We start from the raw sequence: 10292 nt of genomic DNA on the forward strand, positions 1-10292 counted from the left end.
CGCAAGTCTGCGGGTGAAAGGTTGTACTAAGATTCACCTGAGTGCCAAAACATTGTTGAAATGTCTTCCAAAAATTATCTGTGAACTGTGGCCCCCGATCAGAAATGATAGAAACTAGAGTGCCATGCAACCTGACTAATTCTTTGATATACAACTGAGCATACTGTTCCGCTGTGTTGGTAGCCTTAACTGGCAAGAAGTGTGCTAATTTCGTGAGTTGATCCATTATTACCCAAATCAAGTCGAATTTGCAAGGAGTGCGAGGTAGCCCTACCACAGAGTCCATGTTAATCATTTTCCACTTCCACATTAGAATTTCTATGTTCTGTGCCAACCCACCGAGCCTTTGGTGTTCCACCTTCACTTGCTGACAATTTGGACATCTCGCCTCATAGTCAGCTACATTCCTCTTCATATCATTCCACCAATAGACTTCCCTAAGATCATGATACATCTTTGTGGAGCCCGGGTGTACGGAATACCTAGAAATGTGAGCCTCGGTCATGATTCTTTCCCGGAGATCATCCATATTTGGAACACGTAGTCGCCCTTCGTACCTTAGTGTACCATCACCCACGCAAAGAGAAAAGTACATGGCCTTATGTTCTTGAATCCCCTACTTCAATTGTACCAACAATGGATCGTTGAATTGCTTCTCCTTGACTTCCACCACAAGCGATGATTCAGCCCTATTTTGCACAATCACCCCTCCTTCACTAGAGTCTGCAAGACGAACTCCCAAACTAGCCAACCGATGAACCTCCTTGGCCAACGACCTTTGATATTCCTCCAAGTGAGCCAAACTACCCATAGATTTCTGGCTAAGAGCATTTGCTACAACATTAGCCTTCCCCGGATGATATAGGATGTCGATGTCATATTCCTTGAGTAACTCGAGCCATCTTCTCTGCCTCAAATTCAATTCCTTCTGTTTGAAAATATACTGAAGGCTCATATGGTTGATGAATACGTCCACATGGACCCGATACAAATAATGATGCCAAATCTACAACACAAATATCACCGCCGCAGGCTCTAAGTCATGTGTTGGATAGTTCTTTTCATGATTCTTGAGTTTCCTAGAAGCATACACTATCACATTTTCATTTTGCATTAATACACACCCAAGTCTGATACTTCAAGCATCGCAATATACCACGAATCCGTTCGTACCCTCCGATAGAGTCAACACCGGTGTCGTAGTTAATCTTGATTTCAACTCTTGGAAGTTCCTTTCACAAGTATCTGACCATTGGAATTTAACCACCTTCAACATCAATTTAGTCAACGGAGAGGCAAGAGTAGAGAACCCCTCCGCAATCTTCTTGTAATATCCAACTAAGCCCAAGAAACTACGAATCTCTATTGGAGTATTAGGTCCAGGCCAATTCTTCACGGCTGAAATTTTCTGGGGGTCAACCTCAATTCCTTCTCTAGAGACAACATGACCCAATAACGTAACAGATTCAAGCCAAAATTCACATTTCGAAAACATCGCATACAACTGGTGCTGATATAGAGTCTGCAAAACTGCCATGAGATGATCGGCATGGTCTTCCCGACTCCGCGAATAAATAAGAATATCGTCAATGAACACTATCACGAAGGAGTCGAGGAAAGGTTTGAAGACCCGATTCATAAGATCCATGAAAGATGCAGGAGCATTTGTTAGCCCGAAAGACATTACCAGAAATTCAAAGTGCCCATACCGGGTCCTGAAAGTTATTTTCGGAATATCCTGCTCCTTGATCTTCAATTGGTGATACCCGCATCTTAAATCGATCTTGGAGAAGTACTTAGCATCCTGCAATTGATCAAACAAGTCATCTATCCTTGGTAGTGGGTACTTATTCTTGATTGTGATCTTGTTAAGCGGCCGATAGTCAATACACATTCTCAGTGACCCATCCTTCTTTCTTACAAAAAGGACCGATGTGCCCCAAGGTGATACACTCGGCCGGATGAAACCCTTTTCTAACAAATCCTTCAATTGTTCTTTCAGCTCCCTCAACTCGGCTGGTGCCATTCTGTAATATGGAATAGATATAGGCTGTGTGCCTCGTATCACATCAATTCAAAAATCAATCTCCCTATCTGGTGGGATCCCAGGGAGTTCATCAGGAAATACCTCCGAAAATTCATTCACATTTGGGACAGACTCAACTGTACGTGCGTCAGCATCGGTGTCCATAACCCGGAGTAGATGGTATAAACACCCCTTGTTAATCATCTTTGTGGCCTTAAGGTAAGAAATAAACCTAACCTTCGGCACCACATTATCCCCCTTGCATTCAATCACTGACTCAGTTGGAAATTCAAACCTAACAGTTCTAGTTTGACAGTCAAGCTTAGAAAAACATGAATAAAGCCAATACATCCCCATTATTACATCAAAATATGACCATCCCTAATTCAATGTTTGATGTGATTTGAGGGTTTGACTAAGTTCGTATGATGTTTTAGGATGTGTTGGCATGTTTGGATGGCATCCCGGGGGCATCGAGTGTGATTCAGATAGATTGGAGATTGAGTTTGGCCTTGTAGAGTTGCTGAGTTACTGTTGTTTGGTTTCCTTATACGCGCTCGCGAGAGAGGTCTCGCATTCGCGATGTGTATCTATGTGACTGGTGAAGTCTGTTCTTTGTGTTAACGAGAAGGACGGGTTCGCGAAGGTGTTGAGGGACTGTACTTCGCATCGCAAGAGGGGACTCACGTTCGCATAGAAGGAAGAGGCGGTGGGGCACTGGGCATGTAAGCATTCGCATTCGCGGAAGATGGGTTGCGTTAGCGTAGACATTGGTTCAGTGGTCATCACGTTCACGAGGGAGGTCTCGTGTTCGTGTATGTGGAATTTGGCAGCTGAGGTCTGTTGCTAAATTTGAGGGTTCATTTGGAAAAATTGGGGAAAATTGCGAAAAACTTCATAAGCTATATTTTTGAGGATTTGAAAGGCAATTTTAGGTCGGAATTGGATGATTTTGGTATAGTTGGACTCATTATTGAATGTGTGTTGGGATTTTGTAAAATTTGTCTAGTCCTAAGATATAGGCCCGGGGTTGACTTTTTGACTTTGGTTAAAGAACTTAGCTCTATCGTATGAAATCAATTCCAATAGCTTGTATTGATTGTATTGAGTTGTTTGTGGCTAGATTCGAGTCATTTAGAGTCTGATTCGGGATTGACTTTTTGGGTTTCCTTTTTGACTTTGGTTAAAGAACATAGCTTTATTGTATGGAATCAATTCCAATAGCTTGTATTCATTGTATTATGTTTTTTGTGGCTAAATTTGAGTTGTTCGGAGGCCGATTCGTCAGGCAAGGGCTTGTTGGAGATGTGATTTGCGCGGTTTGAGGTATGTAACACTTCTAAAATTGGTACTGAGGGTATTAATTCCTAAAATACGTGTTATGTGGTTAGTGTTGAGGTGACACACATGCTAGGTGACGGTCGTGTGGGCGAGCACCGTGGTAATTATGACTCGGTTGATTCCGTGGTACCGTGTAGTTACCAAATTTTGTCGCTATTCATGTAATCCATACGTGTTAGAGTATTTGAGTTGCGATCCATGTTTAGGCTATATGCTTATTCTGTTGGGACCCACTGAGGTCATTTTTGCTGTTGAGTTATTTGCTTAAATTGCAATTATGTACTCAGTCACATTCATCATTTGCATATCACATCTTAGTCTTTGTTATAATTTATTGTTACATTGTTTTATCATTGTTTGGGCAGATTGCCATGAGATTTATGAACCCCAGATACTGGAGAGATTGATGACTATGTTGGGGTCTTAGGGCTGTCTTGTGAGTGATATTTATGGTATCGGCCCGCGCACCGCAATAGGCTTTATTGACACATTTATGGGATCGTGCTGCACGTCGCAGCATGCCATGTTGGCTTATATTAGCACCTGGGTAGGATCCGCCCCTCCAAAGTCTGACTTACTAACAGTGAGCACTGGTACCGTTGAGTGCTGAGTGAGAGTGCTGAGCAATTGAGTGTGCTAAGTGATTAAGCGTGCTGAGTGAGATTGAGTACTCTGAGAGTGTTAGTACATGATTTATTTTTACATGTATATTTGACATGTAGACATAGAGACATAACATTCCTCTTGCTGGCTATACTTGGCATGTTTTATTAGTATTGAGCTTAAATTGTTGAACTTGAAAGTATGTCTACATTTTTGTACTGTGTACGAATTGATTATGGGATTTCTCTGAGTTATTACTGTCATTTCCTTGTTATATCTATAATTTTTATTATCTGGATTTGGAGTGCACCTTTCGCAACTCGTCACTGCTTTCAGTGCAAGGTTAGTCTTGCTACTTTTTGAGTACATTGGGTCGGTTGTACTCATACTATACTTTGCACTTCGTGTGCAGATCCATGTACATATGGACCCGATGGTTGCTAGACTTGGAGCGGTATCTACTCGGAGACTATTGAAGTAGCTGTTTTTACACCCGCAGACCTCGACTCTCCTTCTTTTCAAATTTTATTCTATGTTGTTCTATCTTTCAGACAATTGTATTAGTTTGAACATAGTAGCTCATGTACTCGGTGACAGCCGAATTTTGGGGGATTTTGCAGTTGAGTTGCAGTTGTTCGTATGGGTTATTTATGAGATTTTTCACTGTTAAACTTATTACATCACATATTTAATTTAAACTGTGTAGTTATTTTGTGATTGTCGGCTTGCCTAGTAATGTGATAGGCATCATCAAGACATGTTAAGATTTGGGTCGTGATAAGTTGGTATCAGCGCCTGGGTTACATAGGTCTCACGACTCATGAGCAGGTTTAGTAGAGTCTTACGGATCGGTACGTAGACGTTTGTACTTATCTTCTAGAGGCTACTGAACTATTAGGAAACTTCACTTTCTTGTATTCTTGTCGTCCGAATTTGTCAATTCTTGAAACTAAACTTCTATTATTATATTATCTCACAGATTGTGAGGGTGACCGGATCGAGGGACGACCACCAGTACCACCAACTAGGGCCGTGAGAGATCGAGGCCGTGGTAGAGGCCGAGGTGCAGCAGCTAGAGCAGCATATATGGAGCCACAAGTTGCTCTAGCTCAGGAGCAGATACAAGATGTGGTTGAGCCGCTGGGTCCAACTCAGGCACCAGATGTGCCCATTGTGATCCCAGAACTTCAGGAGGCTTTGGCCCAGATATTGACTGTATGCACTAACCTTGCTCAGGCGGTTTTAGTTCAGGCCGCACCAACCACTTCTCAGGCCGGGGGAGGTGCTCAGACTCCCACCGCCCATACTCCAAAATAGGTGGTTTAGGAACTTTAGACATGGGGGGTACTACCAGCCTAGCCGATAGCAGTTGCTCGAGCCCAGGTGGGTCTACCTATGAGTGACAAGGAGCAGAAGAGACTAGAGCGATGTGGGAGGCTCAGGCCTCCAGCATTCGGTAGGGTGGAGTTAGAGGATGCTCAGGATTTCATAGATAGGTGCCAGCAGATCCTTCACACGACGGGTATTATGGAGACCAGTAGGATCTCATTTACTACTTTTCAGTTGTTGGGGGCAGCCTTCAAATGGTGGGATGCCTATGAGTTGAGTAGGCCAGTCGGTGCTGCACCACTTACGTGGCATGAGTTCTCAGTTCTCTTCTTTGAGAAGTTTGTTCCTCAGAGTTGTAGGTAGGAGTTGCGTAAGCAGTTTGAGTAGATACTCCAGGAGGGTAGGTCAGTGACCCAATATAAGATGAGATTTTCAGAGTTGGCTCATCACACCATCAGGTTGGTTCCCATAAAGAGGGAGAGGATTAGGAGATTCATTGATGGCCTCAACTATGGACTGCGCTTCTTCATGACTCCGGAGATTGCATCAGATGCTAGGTTCGACGAGGTGGTTCATATTACTAGGCGTCTAGAGCAGGTTCTCACCGAGGAACGCGAGGAGAGGGATGCCAAGAGGTCTCATGGTTTGGGTGGTTTCAGCGGTGTTTCGTTTGGAGGATAGTCCCACCACAACAGGGGTCGCCCTTATAGACCCGCTCAGATGGCTCATTTAGTTCATCGTAGTGTATTCTCTAGCCATGGTTCATAAGTGATCGTTTGGGTGAGTCATCTCTCAATGCCCTCCAAGATCAGAGTTCAGCCCGTGCTCTATCAGTTTAGGGTTAATTTGTACCAGGTTCTTCTAGTAGCTATTCTGGTTCTCGGGGTCGAATTCAGTCTCCACCACCATTGACGGATCGGAGTTGCTTCGAGTGTGGGGAATTTGGACATGTGTGGAGGCAGTGTCCCCGTCGTTTTGGAGGTGCAGTTCAGCAGTGGGGTCAGGTTATAACTTTCGCACCCATTACTTTGCCACCTTCTCTGCCAGCTAGGGTTGGGGCTCAAGTAGCTAGAGGTCGCCCTAGAGGGGGGAGGCTAATTAGGTGGCGGTCAGGCTCGATGCTATGTTTTTCCCGCTAGACCGGAGGCTATTGCTTCATTCACAGTGATAAGAGGTATTATTTTAGTGTGCCAAATGGATGCTTCCATATTATTTGACCCTGGTTCGACTTATTCATATGTATCATCGTATTTTGCTCTTTGTTTTGATACGCCCCGCTAGTCCTTAGTTTTGCCTGTTCATGTATCTTCGTCGGTGGGAGATTCAATTGTTGTGGACCATGTATATCAGTCGTGTGTGGTAACCATTGGGGGATTGGAGACGAGAATTGATCTCTTACTGCTTAGTATGGTTGATATTGACGTGATTCTGGGCATGGATTGGTTGTCCCCGTATAATGCTATTATGGATTGTCATGTTAAGACCGTAACTTTGGCAATGACGGGGTTACATAGGATCGAGTGGAGAGGTTCTTTGGACTATGTTCCCAGTAGGGTGATTTCATATCCGAAGGCCCAACATATGGTTGGGAAGGGGTGCTGAGTGAGATTGAGTACTTTGAGAGTGTGATTATATTGAGTTTTTTTATTGTGTTGCATTACATGTGACATGCATATTTGACATGTAGACATAAACATGTAACATTCCTCATGCTGGCTATACATGGCATATTTATCAGTATTTAGCTTAAATTGATCAACTTGAAAGCATGTCTACCTTTCTACACTGTGTACGAATTTATTATGGGATTTCTTTGAGTTATTACTGTCATTTCCCTGTTATATATGTACTGTTATTATCTGGATTTGGACTGTACCTTTCGGAGCTCGTCACTGCTTTCAGCGCAAGGTTAGTCATGTTGCTTATCGGTTGTACTCATACTACACTCTGCAATTCGTGTGCAGATCCAGGTACATGTGGACTCGGTGGTTGCTACACTCGGAGCAGCATCTGCTATGAGATTATTGAGGTAGCTGCTTTGACGCCTGCAAACCTCCACTCTCCTTCCTTTAAGTTTTTATTCTTTGTTGTTCTATCTTTCAGACAGTTGTATTAGAGATTTAGACTCTGTAGACACTTAGTAGCTCACGTACTAGGTGACACCTGAATTTTGGGGGATTTTTGCATTGGAGTCACAGGTATTTCTTATCGATTATTTATGAGATCTTTCATTGTTAAACTTATTACATCATGCTTTTAATTTAAATTGCGTAGTTATTTTATGATTGTCAGCTTGCCTAGTAATGTGATAGGCGCTATCACGACATGTGGAGATTTGGATCGTGACATGTTCACTCTCACTTTACCAAATTCAAAGATTCAATATAAGTCAACTCATTTTGTCATAGGGGCAGGTTGGTAGCCCTCCGTCAAGGAGTATCGTGCTCGCGCGGCTCGGACTAAAAAAAGGAGCAAGCAAAGCCTCGAGTCACGCAAATTATTCCCCTCCCTCAAATCTAAGAATTTTCTTTGGACGCATGAAGGACAACATCATCTGAAGAACCATAATGGAATGCCCACGTCGTGTTCCCATTCACAATCGGATAGACCATTGGCTACACAACCTAACTGTGCACCCTTTCAATTCTATAATATTATTTGAGAGGGACGCTCACATTTTCTCCTCCTTATTTTGCAGGTACATCATCTTGGGAGTTCACGAGAGATAACATCTTATGTCAGACTATAGGGGAGTAATAGTTTTACAATTAACTCCATCATTTTCATGACTTCAGAACATCGTTCCCGGTTGTCAACCGGGGCCGATCATCAAATGGTTCTTGTGGACAGCCGAAAGGTGCATCTTCCTAGGACTACATGGGAAACAACATCTGATATCGGACATTATGGAACATCAATCGAATAATCAGGGGAGTGTTTGTTGTACAATAAATATTTAGTTCCAACATTATACGACAACACTACTTGTTGATACCCAATTTTGCCCTCATATTTTATAAAATATTATATATACTTTCAAAATATCATTTTTGTGTCATTACCCAATTTACAAGAGTCATATAAGCATTTTTACAATCTTCCATAATTTTTAAAGTTTTAAAATTGATTTCATGCATTTAAATTGTTCAAATATTTATTTAATTATCCTTTCAAATTATTTTGTGATGACCTAATCATCCAAATTTATTATTTACACCCACATATATGTTTTATAACATTTTTAGTTCGTTTCATATAATTACATTTTATTTTTGCTATTTATACATTTTTGCAATAATAGCCTATATTCTATACATAATTACATTATTTACATTGATTATACCATTTTAATATTTTTATAATGTTAAGCTATTTTTCTCAATTATTTTACTGCATAAGTAATATTTTTATTATTTATAAATGTAAGGCCCCGTAAAACTTTTACCTAAAACCCAGGGTTTCGTGGTTCCGAAGTAGGCTTGTGTGTTGATGATTATAGGGATTCTTGGTGACGATTGGGTTGATCAGTGCGTTGGGGAGTTGAGGAAAATTTTTGGAAGTGCAGGGCATTTCTACGGCTCATTTTGTAGTTGCAGAACTAATCTGTGGATCGCATATCTGCCGCAGATTGAAGCAGAAATCTAGGCAAATGTTTAGACCATTATGCGGTCCATTATGTGGCCGCATAATCATTTAGCGGGCCGCATAACCCATCGCAGACCCAGCACAAAATATTTTGGAGGGAAGTTCTGCTGCGCATTATGCGACCGCAGAATAGGTCTGCGGACCGCAGACCGATCGCAGAGTGAGGAAGAAGTGGCCAGTTCCGGAGGGCCAATATGCGGTCCATTTTGCGGACCACAGAAGCATTATGCAGTCGCATATGGGACCGCAGATCTGCATCGGGGCTTCTTTGAATCAAAAATCTGATATTTGTAGGGAGAGGGATTACCATAGAGTGAGAGGGGAAGTTCCTAAGCTTATTCATTACTAACTCTTGCTCAAAGTTGAATAATTCACAAGAAAATTCACTAGGTCTTCATCCTAGAGGTAAGATTCTACTTGCTAGCCCTCAATTTCGTGATTTTAATTGAAAATAGGTAATAAGCCAATCCATTCTTGGGTGTGGGAGATATTCATTTTGCATGCATGTACTATCTGGGGTTGTGGGGGAGATTGTTGAGCTCAATTTGGTAGATTTTGGGTAGTGAAATAGAAGAATACACCATAGGAGGACCTTGATAGATCAAAGTTGCTAGAATTCCTGAAATGTGTAGTGAATTAAGGAAAGTTCAAATTGAGGTATGTTGGCTAAACTCTTGTCTTAGAATTGAACCCCACAATATCCTTGTAAGTCCCATGTTGCTCATTATAAATTGAATAGTCTGAATAAGCCTTGTGTCGAAAATAACCTAACCCCGAAACTACACGTGCCGATGTTTGAGTGATTGAGGGATAAATCCCAGTGTTAATGTGATGAGGTTGTTTCCCCTAATATGGGATAAGAATGATGTATTGAGATATTTCCCCTTGAATGGGATGAGATTATTCCTAGAAAGATGTGATGTGATGTCAACCCACATGACATTGTGGTGAGACGGCTTAGCCGATCGGGCTGAGATCAAATGCCATGCCGTGTACATGGTGGTATTGTGAGTGGATGACTCGGGGTGAGACAACTTAGCCGGTCGGGCTGAGATCGGACTCCGTGCTAAAAATATGGTGGTGTATCGGTGCTAAAGATCTCCAAACTTAAATTACTTAAACTTACTTGAAATCTACCTTTCCCCTAACTTGACACCTTGATACTGTTTGAGTCTCTTATTGATTTAATATTTTATTCTCCATTTATTGCTACTCGTTCTATTGAGAGGGTGTTTAGTTTTACATACTAGTACTATTCCATATGTACTAATGTCCCTTTTGCCGGGGGCGCTGCATCTTTAATGGATGCAACTGGTTCCATAGCAGGTGGTATTGATCAGTGATAGAA

Source organism: Nicotiana tabacum, chromosome 14, assembly GCF_000715075.1.
Source record: "Nicotiana tabacum cultivar K326 chromosome 14, ASM71507v2, whole genome shotgun sequence".
NCBI classification, from domain to species: Eukaryota; Viridiplantae; Streptophyta; class Magnoliopsida; order Solanales; family Solanaceae; genus Nicotiana; species Nicotiana tabacum.